Below are 19,345 nucleotides of genomic sequence, written 5' to 3'. Positions count from 1 at the left end.
AATATAAATTAAAATATCTGAAAAATGTTTACTACGTTTGAAAGCCTTTAAATTGAGTTGAAAATAAGCTTAATTTGGTTTTTATTAGGAGATTTTTTATATTACTTAAAATGTAATTTTAAAATCTTGAAATAAATGGTTTTTTGAAGGCTCGCAAACAAACATCTCTCCTGATCAAATTTAAGCATTTAGGAGCAAATGGGTTGTTAAATGTGAAAGTTCAACTTTTTTCTTGCTTTAGGTTTAGTTTGTGTTATTTTTATGGTCATTTGATGATAATTTTTGGATATAGAAAAACAACGGTCATTTTCCACGAAAAAGCCCGTATAGAACAAATGGCTAAAAACCCTATCAAATGGCTAATTTTGAAGAAAAAAAGGAACATGGGAACAGTGCGAGAACTTAAGGAATTGCATGGAAGTAAAATTTCATTTGTTTTTGAGGCCAAAAATTATTGAGAAATGTTTATAATTATTGCCCCTAGATGTATGCAGCAATATTGTCCATCTTTTTAGTATATTTCTTTTTGAAAGAAAACTTTAAATTTCTATTTTAAGTTATTAATAAAGGAAAAAAAACTCAATTTATAAGCTTGAAAGCATAGAAAATTTAAAATATTTTAACTTTGGACTTAGTTAATGGTGATTATTTGCAAAAATTTCATGTTGATCAAAGTTACCCCGGTGATCAAAGTTCCACCAGTTTACGGTAGCCTTTAAAAACTTTTTGTTATTAAAACTGAGCTTTCTGAATATCTCATTTTTTATAAGTCCAATTTGTTTTTTTATATGCAAAATAGGGCTGAATAGTTCATGGTGTATATGAATTAATACGAATATGGAATCTAAAAAATTACATTGTGGTGGACAGGCACGTGGAATCAATTTCTAGCATTTAGCTGGTTGTTATATGTTTTTATAGCCTACTCAAAGGCGCAAAAGAAGGAGACCTTATAAGACCCTTAACCGATCTGTGTTAGATTCATATTCATTTATTTCAACATGTTTTATTTAGAAATATGAACATCTCTAATACGTTGATCGATAGACTTTCTGTAGTATCTGTCAGAGCCTTGAACACCAACTCGACATAACGTAAGGGTTTAAAATTGAACAAATGATTAAAGACAACACTTTAAAAGTTATAATGCATTTTCATCGTTTCAAACGGATACACAGCGTTGCATTGAGTGATTTAAAGATCAAAGATGCTCGCAAAACGCGTATATGGTCTTCTGTCGTGTTAGCTCAGAATCGTTGCATCTACAACACTCTAGCTAGAGTCTGGTGAGATTGAACAAAAACAAAACTGGCGGCCAATGTAGGGACAACCTTTTTTTTCAGCCCAGCACATATTTTTCCATATCTGAAAGTTGCCAACAGTCAAAGGCACACGAGAACCTGAGGCTTTGTTTCACAGTTTCTCTTCTCATAGGAAACTGACCAATGCAATGTCAGTTTGAAGAGCCCGTTTTCGAACGATAAAGTACAAAAATTCCAACAACGATCAAAAGATTGTAGTACTTTGTGATGTACGCATGTTTTCAATCTGTTGTGGGAGAAATTTTGAAACTTTGAAACTGTTTGAAGTTATTTTCCCATAACATTGCAGGGGCGGTTGAGTTTTCCGGAATTCGAACTATTTGTTCAGTGGCATTCATGACGTCAATCGCAGTTGTAATTGAGAGCTTGTTCGTTGTTGCAGTATACTGTCAAACACATTTGTCCTTGGCTGGGTACCAGACTCATGATCGGATATTTTACGTAGCATGGTCTTCAAATTAAAATCAATCTAATTTCATCCTACCTGCATTATACGATGCCAATGTGAATTGTCTATATGTCTAGAGAGATAACCCACTTATTGACCTTTAAATCAATTGATAAAACAGTTGCAACGTCCATTGAATGGACAAATCTTAGCGGATCTTAATACAACATTCATATCGAAGTGTTCCATCCTCGATTCATTAAACTTTGCTAGAACGTATAACACGGAGAATACGCCATTTTTCCGTAGAATAACAGATAGTTTTTGGTAGATTTATATTCAATGTATTAATAGTTTGATAATCTCTGCAGACCACTATCAAACTATTTAAAAGTGTGTTTTTTTTCATGGTTGAATGATGTGAAAAAACCCCTTTCATGATATGGGTTCAATTCTCATTCCGTCCTAATCCTCAAAAGTGGGCTCAAATATATCTCGGCTATAAAAATAAAAGAATTCCAATTTTCATTTTGGCGCAATTTCTCAATTACTTCTTCCGCCAATAGCCGAAACCTTTTATCCATTAAATTGAGTTGAAAGTTGACCTTTAGCCGAATCGATAGCACCACAGCTAAAAGCCTGAAAAGTTAAACTGCATTATATCTTCGGTCCTGATTCCCCACATTTGTATCGAGTGAGTCTTAAATCGTACTATGGGCTACCGCCATCGCATTTATTGGTTCCTCTTCAATGTGTGGCGTGTTAGGATGGAAAAGACGCATCGAACGGAAGAAACCAGCGGCCAGCCAGAAGCTTCTAGGCAGCACTTTCATCTGATCCATTTGGCAAATGCAGTGGAAAACATTATGATTCTGGTAGGACCAGATCCTCTCGACTTCCTAAATTCGAATCTTGCCCGTTGGTGGAGGCCAATGGAGAAAAAAAATACCAGAAACTACTCATTCCTACCAATATTGCTGCTGGATTCAAGCAATTTGGTAGGTCGTCTCACTTGCCGCGCTCCAGAAAGGAAAAAAGACAAGAACCTATAATCCAATTTTCAATTTCGAATGTTTCTAAATCACTTCGTCCGAAATGTTGTAGGGAATCTTTGTGGGCACTTTTGTGGCAGAGAGCACGATTTTCAATTCTCGCTGTAAGAGTGAGCCTGAGCATGTGGATAGATTTTTTGCAAGTGCGTGGGTGGGTGAATTGGCAACGACCAGAAGAGGATGGATGGGATGAAGTTGTTATGACGCTAAATGTTTCCAGTCTTACACTTGGTGGTCGATGTGGAACCGCACGTTCTTCCTCTGTTTTTGGGGTTGAGCTGGGGCTCCACCATCTGAACCCTACCGGTGTTCAATTCGGTTCAGTTTGGTTCGTTTCGTTTCTGGTCTTCTAAAAGTGCGATTGTAAACACCGGGCACGTTCCGCTGGGTTTCCTCCCTAATATAATAACAATATCAAATTTTCATACGACTCAGCCCGGCGCATATCCCTCCATACGATCCACTTTCTCACGAACGAATCCCAGGATGGTCCGGACTTGAAAAGAAAGTGGGCAACATGAGAAAGTTTCGTCTCTCGAGCGATGCCTCAAATTAGACTCTAATGGATTACTCGTTTCTGGATGGAGTTTCGTTATCGACAAGGCGATACCTTTTCGAGTTCCAGTTACTTTTCACAATAATTGTTCTTATTAAAAATTCACCGCTTTGAACGAAAAGTGACAATAAAAATGTATCTCTTATTGTAGGTACAGTTTAGGAGTTGTTTAGCGTCTTCAGTAAGTTGTGATTAGCTATCAGTATTCAAAATTTCAAACACCCAATGGCTTATCACAACATGCCTGATTGATGCTGCTATTTAATGAATAAAGTTTAGTGGTTCTATAGAGATATTTCGGTTCTGCAAATGACGATGATGAAATAGTTTCTCACATCTTAATCTAGTTGTTTTTAATGTTTTGGATTCTCATAGAAAATTTAAAAAAAAATCGGGCAATAATTGTACAAAGTTTAACATTTTTCGGGGCCAATTTAAAAAAAATCATGTTTAGAGGTTCCACAAACGCGATCTTTGAAAAAAGTCCACTTTTCAAAGATTTGATTTTATTTTCACAAAGCTTACATATTTCATTTTTTTTTAATTTTGTTTGAATCCAAGGCTACGCTTTGAAAACAAAAAAATAAAAAAACCAAATTTGTAACAAAATTTAAAATTAGCTAGCTATTTTCTAAAAAAAATTTACTTGTCGATTTTTTATTCAACTGATCAAAACGTGTATCCAGCGTGAAATTTTGTTAATGCCAATGCCATCAAAAAATGCGGATTTTGGTGCGCTCAAACTTGGCTGAACAAAAAATGTTGTTTGTGTCACCCTGTAAAGAGTTATTTACGATTTAATTCTTATTAAAAATCACAATTTGGGATATTTTTTATTTAATTTGTCAATTTCGACTTAACAAAAACCTACTTGAAAATTGAAATACTTGCGAAAAAAAGACTTGGATGATTTAAGGAAATCATAAGAAGGCCATATGCAAAATTCATCAAGATTTATTTTCATAGCCAATTGATTGCTTATTTGCTTTTCTCAGATAAGGGGTTCTACTGTATTTTAACCCCTGAATGTATGCAGTATCCTATGTTTTTTTCCTATAACATCTTTATTGACAGGAAAAAAAAACGTTTAGTTCGAACAAAACCAAAATTTTTTGTAATCGATGTTTTTATGCATTATGGTTTTTATGGCATCCCAATTTTAACAAAAACTTAAAATTTTCATGAGTTTTCATTGAATTTTTCATTTAAACTTAGTTTGTTGCATGTTACCTCATATCCTAAGTAGGGTTAAAATAACATGTTTTTAGAAAATTGAAAATAATAGAAGAAACCAATCATTTTTCTGAATACTTCAAATAGATGCCCCTTCAATCTTAAAATTTTTAATGCATAAGGGGTGTGATTATCTAAGGATATATTTTTTTTAGACGCATGTTATCTCAGTTAACCCTCATCCGTCCCTAAAATTTTTACCCGTCACGGTCCCTGGAGTAGCAATATGATACTCCTAATTAAAACCAATATATCTCTCTTGTTTCTCATTAGATTTTTATAAAATTTATAGTTTTGAAAACCCCGTATAATAACTCAAATATGTTGCTTAGACATTATTCACATACAGCTCTTCAGTTTTCCGTTAATTCAAGTCTGAGAAAAAAAAACCAAAAAAAAAATCTTCGGAAAATGACTGCTACGGAAATCAAAACTCTTATACATTTTTTGTAGTCATGATCTTAAAAAAAGTCTAATTTTAGCTTACTCGGGCACTTTAGGTGACAATTTTTTTAGCATTCCGTAGCTGATCTACAGTGTTTTTCGGAAGCTTTTTTTAAATTTTATTTCTTAGGCTTTGAATAACGCAAAATTGAAGTGTTGTAAGTGAATAATGTCTGAGAAACATCTTTGAGTTACATTACGGGGTTTCCAAAACTATAGATTTTTGTAAAAATCGGTTCAGATCAGTCTCCAGCCCACTCTTATCTTTCCTCCAACTAGTATCACGATGACTTAGCCCATTATCTTGTAGTGCATTGTGTTTATATTCATATGAGGAAAATTTAATGCGGTGTAGGATGGTCTTTTTTATATTAGTTGTTAACCCAGGTGGTTAATCCATTTTACGGATTGCATTCAGAGGCGCAGCAAGCCACCGCGTCTCCCCAGTTTGCTACTCTGGGTCCATGGACGCAATTGGACGACTCATGATACAATGCTAAGGAACACTGTACCCCCTACGCCATAAAGTCCACCAGGGGCCACTGACCTTTGTTCTCATCTTGAACTGTTAGACACACTTTGCTTCAATAGTGGGAGGTCAATTCGCGCTAGTGCGCTCCAAGGCAATACTCGTTTCCGAATCCTCTTCAGCAAATACCTCATTCTAACACAACTCGATGCGCATCCCCTCCTCTGACGAGTTAGGACCCGACATCTCATCGTGTGAATGAGGTCCCCATGTAGCGCAACTACCTTTGTGGATCTAGTCCAAGAAGTCCAGAAACACTAAGCGATTTGACGACACTTTCTCTGTTCGAACACGCGGGTCAGGGGGAGGGTGGGGGGGGGGGGGGTAAGCCTCCTAAGCCGCGTGTAGGACTCAGACTCCTCCAAACTCAGAAGTAGTGTTGACTTAAGTCACCACTCAGCGCAACTTCTCAATCTTCAAGTCGGGTGCTTGACTCACCCGAAGCGCAGATCGAGCTGTAGACAGCCCTCATCAGGTCGCACTCGCGGTTCGGGCGCATCAACCGAAACGCGTGTCGAACCATGACACCTCCGTCTTAAAATGTGCCTCTCTGACACTGACGTGTAAAACACGTCCCTAAGTGATCGGCCCACCATTGGTCACCATTTTGCGCATTTACTCGTTTTGCGAGTCGGGTCTATACCCACCGAAGCGCAAAACGAGTTGGCGATCGCTCTACCTCCGGTCACGTTCGCATTTCAGGGCCATGACCCCCCGAAAGCGTGCTGGACGGCGTCGACGGCCTCTTGGCCGTTTTCTTGGCCGTTTACTGCAATACCCCGGACTTGCAGACATGAGGATGTAGAACTAAAGCATGGATCATCAGAAATCTAGACGCACTGTTTATTATACCATAGTGCTCCTAGTTGTCGGATCTGGAATTTTTTGACAGTACTTTGTTCGGAAATGTTTCTGTGCAACATGGATTGCTACTAGAGATCACCCACCACGCTGTACACACACGGAATGGATGCGACGGCCCACCTGACCGACTGCTGCGACGAGACTGAGTGCGTTGCTCTGGGAGAATCTGTCGATATATCCATATGTCAGTTCATGCCTATCACACATCTTCCTTCTTCTCTGAAGAAAAAAACAGTTTCAACACGTTTTGTTTTAATGATACCTTGTGAAACTATATGAACATATTTTAAATAAAGTATCATATATTCCCTTTAATATTGGCCAGTTGCAGCTCTGGTTAAACACAGAGTGCAGTACGATCGAAAATATGATCTTCGCCAGTTAAAACCAGTTGGCGCTGTATGTCGAACAGTTTACTACGAACTACTTCTCTCTTCAATCATTGAAGAGAACATCAAAAGGTCCTTGTCCTTATGATTGATTCCATACATGTCTGGAGCTTTATTGATACGCATATGATGTGTGCAATTCGGTTTCAATGTCCCACCTGTCACACGCATACCGCACCACGAATGTTACGTTCCATCACACTCTCTCGATTTTGGTTCGTATATTCTATGGGCGATGGGCACGCTCGCAATCCCGGTATACGATTTCTCGTGTGTTAAACAGAGAAAGCAACAGCCTTCACTCCAATTTCACTCCGATTAGCTGTCATTCTTATGGAAATCTGTGTAAGAGTAAAGAGCAAGCTTAATTCTTTTTAGCAGGCCCAAGCCCATTAACGCTCCGGTTCAGATGCGCTCTCCGAGAAATGTTTTTTGATGCCACACATCTTCCTTTCAGGGTTTCTAACGTGGGTGCCAGTTCCTAATTTTTCAGGTTTTACCTGATTTTTGCATTTTTTTTTAACATAATGATATGCTCGTCTCAAGTTGTACTGCTCTGCTTAAACAGATTACTTTCATAAAATAGCAGAAGTTATGCATCTTAAGCCCCTTTGCTGATGCGTTCACATTTGTGAAGCTTAATCACTCAAAAAGCTTGGAGGGCAGACTCAACTGCATATATCGAACATATGTGTTGCGGAACCAGAATCCTTATCTAAAAGTTGGAGTTCGAATATTTAACTGTCATATTATCAGACTCAGAATTTATTTTGAATAACAGTTCTTTCTGCTTGTAATTGATCTTATCTTAATCCACGTTTTCTGCGGTATGAACTTTTTGTTATTTCATTGATTGAAAAAGTCATAAAACGTCACTTTCCAATGAATCTTTTCAAACCAATTTTTGTAGAATAGCCTTACATTGAAACCCGTTTGTTGGAATTGTATTGTCTTATTGTTGAAAGGCCTTGCCCTTTTGTATAGGAATATAACCAATAACGGTTATTTTACCTCCAATCAAACGTTATTCTTCCAAGCTCTCTGTTTGCCATTCAACCGCAAGGCTAACTCGTCGGTTTAAATTGCAAAGACTCTGCTGTTTGTTTTGTTCTTGTTGTTGTGGTTGGCGTAGAAAATGACTGTTATGTGATTCAATTTTGATAAGCCATCTATTTCAAGCCAGCTTGAAAATCTGGCAACGTCGCAGAACCGTAGTCGCAATTTGCTTCCTCTCGATCGAGACTAATGACAACCGTTTCTTGGCGTTATGTGGAGAGTGCAGAGAGACATTTTTTTTGACCACACAAAAGAAGGATAATTTTTCGTTGCTCAAACAGCCTACCTATGAGTGGATGTAACATCGCCATTGCAGTTGGAATCCTATTTTTTTAACCTATTCTTCCTCTCCTTAGGGAAAGTTTACACGCAATTGTAAATTGTTTACGTGCATATAAGAGACCATCGCCCAAACGCGTTTGCGATTGTATGTACAGCTACTATATCAGACGCACACCAACCGAGCCATCACCTACTCTCGCATGATGCGCAAAATTTCTTCATTATTGTCTTGACAGTAGTCAACAAAACAGCCATTTATCTTTGTCTTCATCATGTACGCTATCATTCCGCCGAAGAGAAGTTTCACAACCAACTGTATGTAACAAACGACTCCAGCTCGCGAAAGTGTCTCTTATTTGGCCTGCACTGGTTGCCAGCTACTTTAATTGTTTTAGTTTTCATCAATTATTATTGAAAGGCAATTTTCTATAATTACACTAGTTGTTCACAAGCATCGTGCTCACGAGGTAGAATGCAATTCACGTGTTTTTTTTTCAAAAAAAAAACACACTGCGCACTATTTGATTTTAACATTTTCAAGTTTCATGCGGTTTTTTCCTACACGCAAATTACTTTTCAATTAAAAGTTTTCTTTTTTTATTGGCTCTTAACCACTACCTTATGTGCAGTACCTTAACACGCAATGCTCTCACATGCTTAATCATAGCTCAAATAGGGTTGTTTCTCCCAACAATCTTCTATTATTTAGCTATTTTTCTTGTCAACTCTATGTTGATCCTCTCAAATCACTGTCTTTTTTTTTCCAATTATCAATAAGGCATCTGTTTTCTTGCAATCCTCACAACACGCAACTCTTTTCAAGCGGTTTTCTCAAAACGCTTCTATTTTCATGCAGTCCTCCAAACACGCATCCGTTTTCAAAACACTTCTATTTCCTCGCTGTCCACATAAGCATCTTCTATCTTTTCCTATTTGTTTTCAACAATTTTTTCACAACATTGCTAGCTATTCTTCTTCGCAATCCTTTCAACGTGCAATTATTTGGCTTTCTTCACCACTCGCCAATTCTTTTCAACCGCTCTGTCCTTTCAACTTGTTTTTTTTTTGCAGTCCTCCAAACATGCAAAAGTAAGGCAGTCCTCACACCTCACCTTTTCTTCAACAGCTGTCCTCCCAACTCGCTGTTCTTCTTTGCGGTCCTCCCAACTCGCAAAGGTAAGGCAGTCCTAACAACTCGCCTTTTCAAAACAGCTGTCCTCTCAACTCGCTGTTCTTATTTGCGGTCCTCCCAACTCGCAAAGGTAAGGCTGTCCTCATAACTCGCCTTTTCCACAACAGCTGTCCTCTCGACTCGCTGGTCTTCTTTGCGGTTCTCCCAACTCGCAAAGGTAAGGCTGTCCTCACAACTCGCCTTTTTTTCACAACAGCTGTCCTCTCAACTCGCTGTTCATCTTTGCGGTCCTCCCAACTCGCAAAGGAAAGGCTGTCCTCACAACTCGCCTTTTTTCCAAATCATCAAAAAAAAATCATAATCTTTTACTAATCTTACCCATCTGAAACATAGTTACTCTAGCAACACTGGTCCTATTCGCTCAGACGCAATTTTTCTCTCTCTGGTGGGTGATCTCTAAATAAGATTCCTTTTTTTTTGTGTTTGAAATTAAGATTTTTCACTTTAAAAACGCACACTATACATTCACAGCTTTGTTATGTATCAAACACAAAAACGTCCTGTCACGGTCGCCAAATGTGCAACATGGATTGCTACTAGAGATCACCCACCACGCTGTACACACACGGAATGGATGCGACGGCCCACCTGACCGACTGCTGCGACGAGACTGAGTGCGTTGCTCTGGGAGAATCTGTCGATATATCCATATGTCAGTTCATGCCTATCACACAGTTTCCTCTATCAGTGCTGAAAATTTCATTACGATTCGTTTTGTTCCAAAAAAAGTTACACGTGATAGAAGCCTCGAGACGAAAATTAATTTTGGACCCCCACGTTCAAAAACCCGATTAGTCTGGTTCAAAAATCGCGAAATCTGATTCCTGGCTTCCTGACCAAAAATTTAACAAATCCACTGGTCGGAGTGATGTCCCCATCAAGTTCAAATTCGTTTTTGCCAATAAAAGTGTTTGATCTGGCAAGATATTTGGAGCTGCGGCCGAAAAACCCCGGTTTTTTGTGAAAAACAAGACCATGGACTCCGAAATGTACAAGAAGGAGTGCCTGAAAAATGTGTTTTTTTCTTTTAGTAGATCTCATAAAGAACCAGTAAAGTTTTCGCTAGATTTGGATAGCTGCCACTACAGCGAAGAGATACTATAGTGGTATCGGGCCAACTGGAGGATTTTGTCGAAACGGACGTCAACCCACCCAACTGCCCTCAATTCTAGGCAATTGTTAAGGGGGCGGGGGGGGAAGGGTGTAACGGGTATAAAAAAACACAATTTGCACGATTTTGTTCTAGGGCTATCGTTCAAACAAATGTATTCAATTTTTTTGCATTATACAAAGCATTGTTAAAAGAACATTTAGTAATTTTTTCGTAAAAAAATATTGAAAAATGAGCCGGTGACGGAGCACTTTCGAGGATGGCTTTTAGAAAACAGGATTTGCGGTGGACACTGTATCTCAGCACAGAATCATCTGAAGTCAAAAAATCTGAGCAAAATATTTTTAATAGATGTTTTTCTGGACCCCAACGTTTTTATTTAACTTACACAATTTTTTACGAAATTTTTGTGGCTGTTTGAAGTAAAAACTACGATTTTTCACGAAAAAATCCGCCATTTTTCACCTGTAAAATCTCCCCAAAGTAAAAAAACAAAAATGAAAAATGTTGGGGTCTGGTATTTTATATGTAGAAAATATGTTCCAAATTTGAAAAGAATCGGATAAGTAGTTTTCAAATGACGATGTCCACGGACTTTAAAAATGTGCTTTCGAGAAAAACGCGTTTGAAGTTTCTGCTCTTGCTTTCTTGCAGTATTAGATAGGAGGAGATAAAAGCCTATAATTTCTACAGTTTTGCTTCAATTGACTTGAAAATTTGACACAACATTCTTGAAATGTTTTACAATAAGAAAATAAAAAAATAAAAAAAATCGATTTTTTGAAAGTGTTAGACCCTACCCCCCCTAAATTAGAAGATGAATAAGAATGGTAGAACGACTCGGGATGCAACAGAGATGAAGAGATCGTGGAACAAAATGGCCGCTGAGGGCAGTGAATGGCCGCTGAGGTCAGTGAATAGGGTGTCTAAATTTAGATGAGTGGCTCTCGACGAAAACTACGAAATTAAATCAAAACAACATCGGAATATTTTTTTTATTATTTTTCCTTAAAAGTGCAGTAAAAACCCTACAATTTGAGCACACAAAAAAATTATTTCGTTTACATAGCTCCGAGAAAGGCCCTTTTTAATGCGTCCAGATTTGTAGTGATCCATGCTTTACCAGCCCAGAGCGGTGTAGGATGGTCTGACTCACGTGTCAAGATAGCTACTTCTCTAAGTTGCCTAAATTATTAACTGTTTGTTTATGTTTATTTATTTTATTTAACGACCATTTAACAGCTTAAGTCATTGTGGTCGGTAAATTCTTAACTGTAAATTTATCTAGAACTATTAACCTTCCTTTCTGTTTTAGCTTCAGCTCCACGAGATATTTTAACGCTACAAAAAAGCCTAATGGAATAGTTTCTGTAGGACTCCTCCTTATTCAGGTCTTTAGATGTCCAGGAATTTAGTTAATAAAGTTTTCAGTAAAAAAAATAATAGTGACTACCAGAAATTTCATATTAACTAAGAATTGTTAAATTTAAATTCATTACTATTCCAGATGAACCAATATTTTACTCATTACTTATGAATGTGTAGTGTATACTCCTTCATCATCAAGCTTGCCTTTATGTTATAAAAATGCAATATACATAACTGTACTATCTAGATTAATCGTTTTGGTAACTCCGTTTTCACAGTCTTTGGCATTCCTAGCAGAAACGAGCCAACCCCCGGACTCCAAAGTGCGACATGGAGGGGAACGAAGCGGAAAAACGCGATGATCAACATGATTTATGCACATGTGATTTTTGAAGCACCAGGGCCACCACTTTCAAAAGTTCACAGGGACAGGTTTCTTTTCGCTACAGCTATTTGCCATATCGTGGCCTCGTGAGGTCTTTCCGCCGGGAAAAAATCCATCAGGAGAAACACCGAGCCAAGCTGTTTGTTGGCCTTTGAGCAAGAAAACTTCCAAAAGAACAGACCGCATGAGATATCCCGGAGGACGACGAGGAGGAACAACGAATGGCCAAACGCGAAATGTAAATTACGGTCTGTGGAAATTCTTTCAGGGGCACTTTTTTCCAGCTTTCACTCAGTTGCTCTTGTGATTATCTTTGCTCGTCATGAAACGCCTTGTATATGGCGTGTGTAATTTTCGCTGCCAGCAGCAAAGCCGTTAATCATAATGTCATCAGGGTACGAGATTTTAGATTTACATGTTCCAACGCTCTCACCGCTGAATTCCCTCCGGTGTGCGCTGACAAATGGAGGCTGTTACACTATTAAAACTCAGATTACTCCTGGGAGGGCGTGGGGTACGCAGGAATCTTTTGGCTAATTTTGTCACGCATTTGGGCAATTACATAAATGTATCTCTCTTGGTACTTCTAGTAAACATGGTAATAAGTTATCACCACTTAGATAAGCATTTGAAGTTATTCGTAAAACAACAAAGTATTCATGCACAATTTATTAAAAGCAGTTGAAACTGTAGGAGATTACAAAAATAATTGGACACTTTCAACGCTCTAGTAATTTTCAGTTAATTTCATTTGATTCTGACCAGAGACTAGTGGTCAAGGTCAACTAAAGGTTATCAAAGTCGTCTACGAATGAATGACCAATCAACAATATCAGTCAATGTCAATGTTTCATAACATTGTTGCATTCCACTCGTATCACAGCGTCGGGCAGTTTATTTTGTTTAATTTTGTTGTTGTAGTGGAGAAGATCTTATGTTAAATATTTGTCGCAGCATTCAAGCTGTTGATCTTTCTACTTGGTCATGAAATTGTATATTTATGTCGCTGACCAAAACATAGAATATCATAAAATAGACATTCAAGGCACTATCAAAGTCGAATGTAGTACTTGTAGTACTCGTTCAATAAAAAAGTATTAAGCATGATTGTTCAATGAAGAATTTTCAACAACTAAGTTCTGCATAAATTTAGGGGTAGAAATCGTTGACAAACCCCTAGCTTCAAATATAATTTCATTATTTATCATTTTTTAGGAAATTTGGCCCATATGCATCAACATATTCTTTGATTTCAAACAGCCAGGTACATCAAGACAATGTAATATAAAGTTCCATTTGTGATTCAAGTTAAGTGCAGGTATTTGATGAAATATCGCAATACTTTTTTTTTGCTGTGTAAGCTTACGTACTCAAATTCATATCATAAGTTAGGTAGGAGAGGTGAAACATAAACCCCTTCTAAAGGCAGGGTTGGGAAACATCGACAATTCAAAAAATATGTAATGTATTCACTTTTCATATAAGTTGAAATATCTCAGTTATCTATATGTTGAAGACTTTATAATACAAGAAATGTATGTAAATAAAGCCATAAGTCAGTCTTAATATGTTTCTAAATAAAGGAAAAGCTGAAGTTTGTTGAAACTAAAATCGAGAAAGTACTGAAAGATAAATTCGGGTCAAACGAACGGGTGGTTATGTAATTTAAAAAAAAAACAAACTTTCTTCCACGTCTATAATTTTTTTTTCGTAGAACTAAAGTTAGCTTCCGTGAATTTTTCAACGAAAACAAAATTTGGGCTTTTGAGGGTTATTTTTGAAATATTGAGAAATTGTAATAAATTACCTACACATTAAACCTTATATTATCAAAATTGATCAACATCTACGGTTTAAGGAACGCTGAAATGTCTCCGAAAGTTTTCAGAAGCCTTTGAAAAATCTCATATTAAATGATAGCAAAACCATGGCATCTGGTATTTCAAAACTGTTTTGGGATTCAAACATATTTTTTGGAAGATATTAAATTTAATCAAGATTAAATTATCTGGGTATTTAAAGATGCTTATTCAATATATTAATTTTAAGTCATCATTTTGATTAATATGTGTTCCGTTGATTTGTAATAAATAAATATTTTATTTTTTCTGTTAATAGGAATTCATATTTTTAAAACCAGTACTAGACTCCTATGGACGTAAAACATGGTTGCAGAAATTTGTTAACCTCCTTGAAATTTGTTTTAAAAATCGATTTCGTTTGTGTTTAGAATTTGATGCTTGGGGGTTACATTGATCAGCCTTTATTTTCACGGTTTGAACGAGTTTATTTGATCATAAAGGGTACGAAACACCTTCATAATATTAAAAAATGTTAGTTTATCAATAGCTAAGGCAATTCGGATCATAAAGGATATTTTAAACCAAATGAAACAAATAAAACATACGCATAACATGTGTGGGTTTCAGATGGACAAAGAGGCTGCATAAGTTAAGGGACTAATTTTTCTAAGGGGCTAAATTACTAATAAAATTTTAACTACCGAATCAAATGAATTTCTCCTTCCTCCTATTTTTTCCTTCCAACTTTTTAATTTGATAGGGTTTCTAGTAGAGATGTACCGAATATTCGGTCGGCCGAATATTCGGCGCCGAATACCGCCAAAAAACCGTTTGGCCGAATATTCGCCTCTCCGAATAGTTGAGCCAAGTATTCGGCCGAATATTTATTACAAAATTTATACAATAACATAATTTCCATTTGTTTTTAAATGTTTTTGTTTATTTTATAAAATATCCAAATGTAATATTGAAAACGCTACACAATCATCAAAAACTTATGGTTTCAGTAAAACATCTTCGGTGTTACCTTGTATCTTTCGCTGTAAATAGCTTTATACTTTGATTATCGTTCATTCCAGATTTTCTTGAAATATCCTGGTTTGCCCATAAATCCAATAAAGAATTCGAGATAAGTCAAATCTGGCCGGTGTGCCCAAATATTATTCAAAACGTCCCAGATTTATTTTGAAAATGTTTAGATACTGAAAAAATTCAAAATGAGCATAAATATTTTTTTAATCCTTAGTCGATTGCTGCTGCTGTGATTCAACTAAAACTTGAAATTTCACTTTCCTTTCTGGCTTGTGATATACCTCAGTTGGCAAGTCTGTTGTCTCCTGAGCCGTGATGTGTCTGCCTCACGAAAGGAAATCAACTGAAATACTCAGCGGTCAAATGGATAGTTTAGATATTTCGAGGTAGAATGATAATACTCAGGGTTGTGGTAGTGAGGCTGTACGAATGATAAGAGACCTGCTCTTCTCATTCGTCAGCTATCTATATATATAAAAATGAATTTCTGTCTGTCTGTCTGTCTGTTCCCTATAGACTCGGAAACTACTGAACCGATTTTCGTGAAACTTGGCAGGTGGGGGTATTGGAGGCAGGGGAAGGTTCCTATTATGGTTTGAGACCCCTCCCTCTCTCAATAAGGGAGGGAGGGGCCTCCCAAACAAAAGATATTTTTTTGCATAACTCGATTACCCATCAAGCAAATGGTACCAAAATTGGAATGGTGTGGTATTTGGGTACGAAGAATATTCCTATGAATATTAGATACCCCTCCCTCCTCTCAGTGGGGTGATAGGAAGGGGGAAGAGGGGCTACCTTACAATTTTTCATATAACTCGAAAACTAATCAAGATATTGGAACCAAATTTGGCACGGGAAGGTATTGGGTTACGACAAATATTTCAATGATTATTTGAGACCCCTCCCCCTTTTTTGTAGAAACGGGGAGGGGACCCCTTTCATATTTTTTTACATAACTCAAAAACTAATAAAGCAAATGGAACCAAATTTGGCATGGGAGGGTATTTGGATACGAAAAATATTTCTATGATTATTTGAGACCCATCCCTCTTTCCAGTAGGGAGAAATAAAGGGGGAGGGGCCTCTTTTATAATTTTTTACACAACTCAAAAACAAATTAAGCAAACGGAACCAAATTTGGCATGGGCGGGTATTTGGGAACGTGACATGTTCTAATGATTGTTTGAGAACCCTTCCTTCTTCCAGTGGGGAGAAAGGAAAGAGGGAGGGGAGTTTCATACAATTTTTACATCATAACTCAAAAACTACAACAGCAAATGGAACCAAATTTGGCATGGAACGATATTTGGATACGAGAAATGCTTCTATGAATATTTGGTATCCCTCACTCCTTCAAAGAGGTGGATGAAAAGGGGGAGGAAAGGTCTGCCTTACAATTTTCAGTATAACTGGAGAGTTGATCGAGCAAATTGAACCATATTTGGCATACGAGGGAACTTGGATTCGAGAAATGTTTCTATCATAAATTGAAGCCCCACCTTTTTTTCAGCGGAAAGATATTAAGAGGGAAAGGGGAGCTTCCATATATTTTTTTTGCATAAGAGAATTTATCGAGCAAATGAAATCAAATTTGGCATCAAAAGGTATTTCAGTACGAAAAATACTTTTTCTATGTGAAACAATTCCTTTCTTGCAGTAGGATGATAGAATTGGGAATATAGGAAGGGAAGAGGAGACTTACATTTAACTTTTTTTTTACAAAATCCGAGAAATGGACAAAACTTTACATGGAAACTCATTGTATGATTCTATGATTATCTGACACACCATCCTCCTTTCAGTGAATAGGTACATAGGAGGAGGGAGGTAAGCCAGTGTGTTAGCAAAAGTGTTAGCAAAAGTTCTCAATTTATGCTAACGAAGCCAACAAATGGAAACAATAATGGCATGGAAAGGTACTTGGTTACGAGATATGTTTCTACGATTGTTATAGACCCTTATGCTTTGCAGTGTAGAGAGGGGAAGAAAGGAGGAGGGTCCATATAAATTTTGTTGTAAAGCTTAAAAACTTATCAACCAATGGAACTATATTTGATATAGGAGGATTTTTGGGAACGAAAAAAATAGGTATGATTATTAAAAATCACGACCTCCGTTCAGCAGGGGGTGAAGGTAAGGACAGGGGAGGGGCTCTCTAATCAGTTTTTCAGCATAAATCCAGAACATATCAAGAAAAAACAACCATATTTTATAAGTAAGATTGTTTGCGTACGATTAATTTAAGACCGTCCAGACAGCTTCAAATTATCGATCTTTAACACAAATTTATAGAGCAAGATTCAGAATATTCGTTTAACTTATCTTTGTGTTGCAATTCGAAACTTCAGCTGCAGCTCTCATTTTATAGCAGTTGCTTATAAATTATGTTATAATTTGATTTAATGTAATGCCAATAAAACAATAGAAATTTGATTAATTTTTGAAAATATCATTTGATTTTGAAAGGTGTAGCAAAGCACACCGGGTCAGCTAGTTTATTATAAATCCATACGTCTGGTTTCACACTCAGAGATGTAAGTCTCCGTCACGATATTAATTTTAATTCAATGGACATAACATCATTTTCCTCCTTTAAAAAAATAAATTCGATCAACAGTTATCGATCAGAATTTGTAATCATAAGCTTCCATAAAATTCAAAATTCAATTCACTTAATATTCATAATCTTCATCCTTGTTCTGCTTTCTAATCCTCTTTGACCGTCGTGGCTCAGGTGTGTCTCCGGAATTTGCCAGTGACTCTTGTTGCTTACGCTTTCTGGGGTTGGCCACTTGTCTCAGCCTCTCATCATTATCGTTCGTTTGAGTCATTTTTTTTGTTCATAGCGTTCCAGACGTTTGGCCGTACCACCCGATGTTCCAACTCAACTGTCCGGACTTGATGTCGATGGGCCATTGCCTCTGCGTTTCCAACAAGTATCTGTATTGTATTGGGTGAAAAATGTTTCAAAAATGTAGCCTTTATCCATCTAGCTGGGTTGTGCGGATTATGGTTTTGATACCAAATCTCATCACCTTCAGCTAGTTCATCTAGAGGATCAACCACCACCCTTTTGGGAAAAGCCGCAACCTTGTTAGGTACCACTATATCATCTCTTAATGAGTTTTTATTTGAAATTTTAGTATGCTTTGTAGGATTAATTAAATCAAATAAGGTCTTTGGTTTAAAGGAAAATATTTTTTCAAATGGACTTTTCCCATCACTTGATAGAAAGTTTCTATAGTTGAAAAGAAATAAACTGATTTGATCTTCTAAGTTCAGTTGTGAGTACTCTGCATCTAGAAAAAACTTTTTCAGAACATCTTTAACGGTACGCACTAACCTTTCAGCCTGACCATTGCTGGCTGGGTGATAAGGTGGACTTTTCATAACCTTTATTCCTTGGTTTTCCAAAAACATGATAAAGGCATGTGAGTTGAAAGGAGGACCTCCGTCTGACACCAAAATATCTGGTAACCCAAATCTTGAAAAAAAATCCACTAGTTTTATTAAAACCTTTCCGCTATCAGTACCCCTTTTCATCCAGATTACTTCTATCCATTTTGAAAAACTATCAACTATAAGAAGAAAAGTGTGACTAGAAAAGTGAAAAAAATCGATATGTAGCCTACTAAATGGTCTTAAAGCTGGAGTCCATTTCGACTCAACTTTTTGTTTAGGTATCACAGCTCTGCTGTTGCAAATATCGCAATTAGCTGCAAGGTTTTCAATGTCTTTGTTTATATTACACCAAAAAACAGTGCCTCTCGCCAATTGTTTCATTTTGACCACCCCTGCATGATTGGCATGTAAAAGTTTAAGAACTCTACTTTGTAAAATTTGTGGTATTACTACTCTACCTTGGTACATTAAACATTCACTTACAATTTCTAAGTCTTGCTGATTTGAAAACAAACCACTGAATTGTTTACTCATTTTCTTTGGCCATCCATCTCGTAGATAAGTAAAAACCGTTGATAAAAAAGGATCTTCTTGAGTCGCATTAGCGACTTGAGCAAAATCAATTGGGTTTTCTTTACTAAAGTTTATACTTCTTACAAATTCAACATCAAGTTCTTCAGGAATCGATTGATCTAACGGAAACCTTGAACAGAAATCCGCGTTTCCCATTTTGGAAGAAGGTCTGTAATGAATCTCAAATTCATAAATTGAGAGTTCCAAAATGAAACGTTGAAGTCTTGTAACATAGATTGAGTTCTGTCCCTCTTTCCCAAAAATTCCTACTAATGGTTTGTGATCGGTGAAAACTTGAAATTTTTGACCATATAGGTATTTATGAAACTTTTTGATAGTGCAGACCAAGGCTAAAGCCTCAAGAT

Source organism: Uranotaenia lowii, chromosome 2 (genome assembly GCF_029784155.1).
Source record: "Uranotaenia lowii strain MFRU-FL chromosome 2, ASM2978415v1, whole genome shotgun sequence".
NCBI classification, from domain to species: Eukaryota; Metazoa; Arthropoda; class Insecta; order Diptera; family Culicidae; genus Uranotaenia; species Uranotaenia lowii.
The sequence above is the reverse complement of the archived record's forward strand: the minus strand, read 5'-3'. Positions refer to the sequence as shown.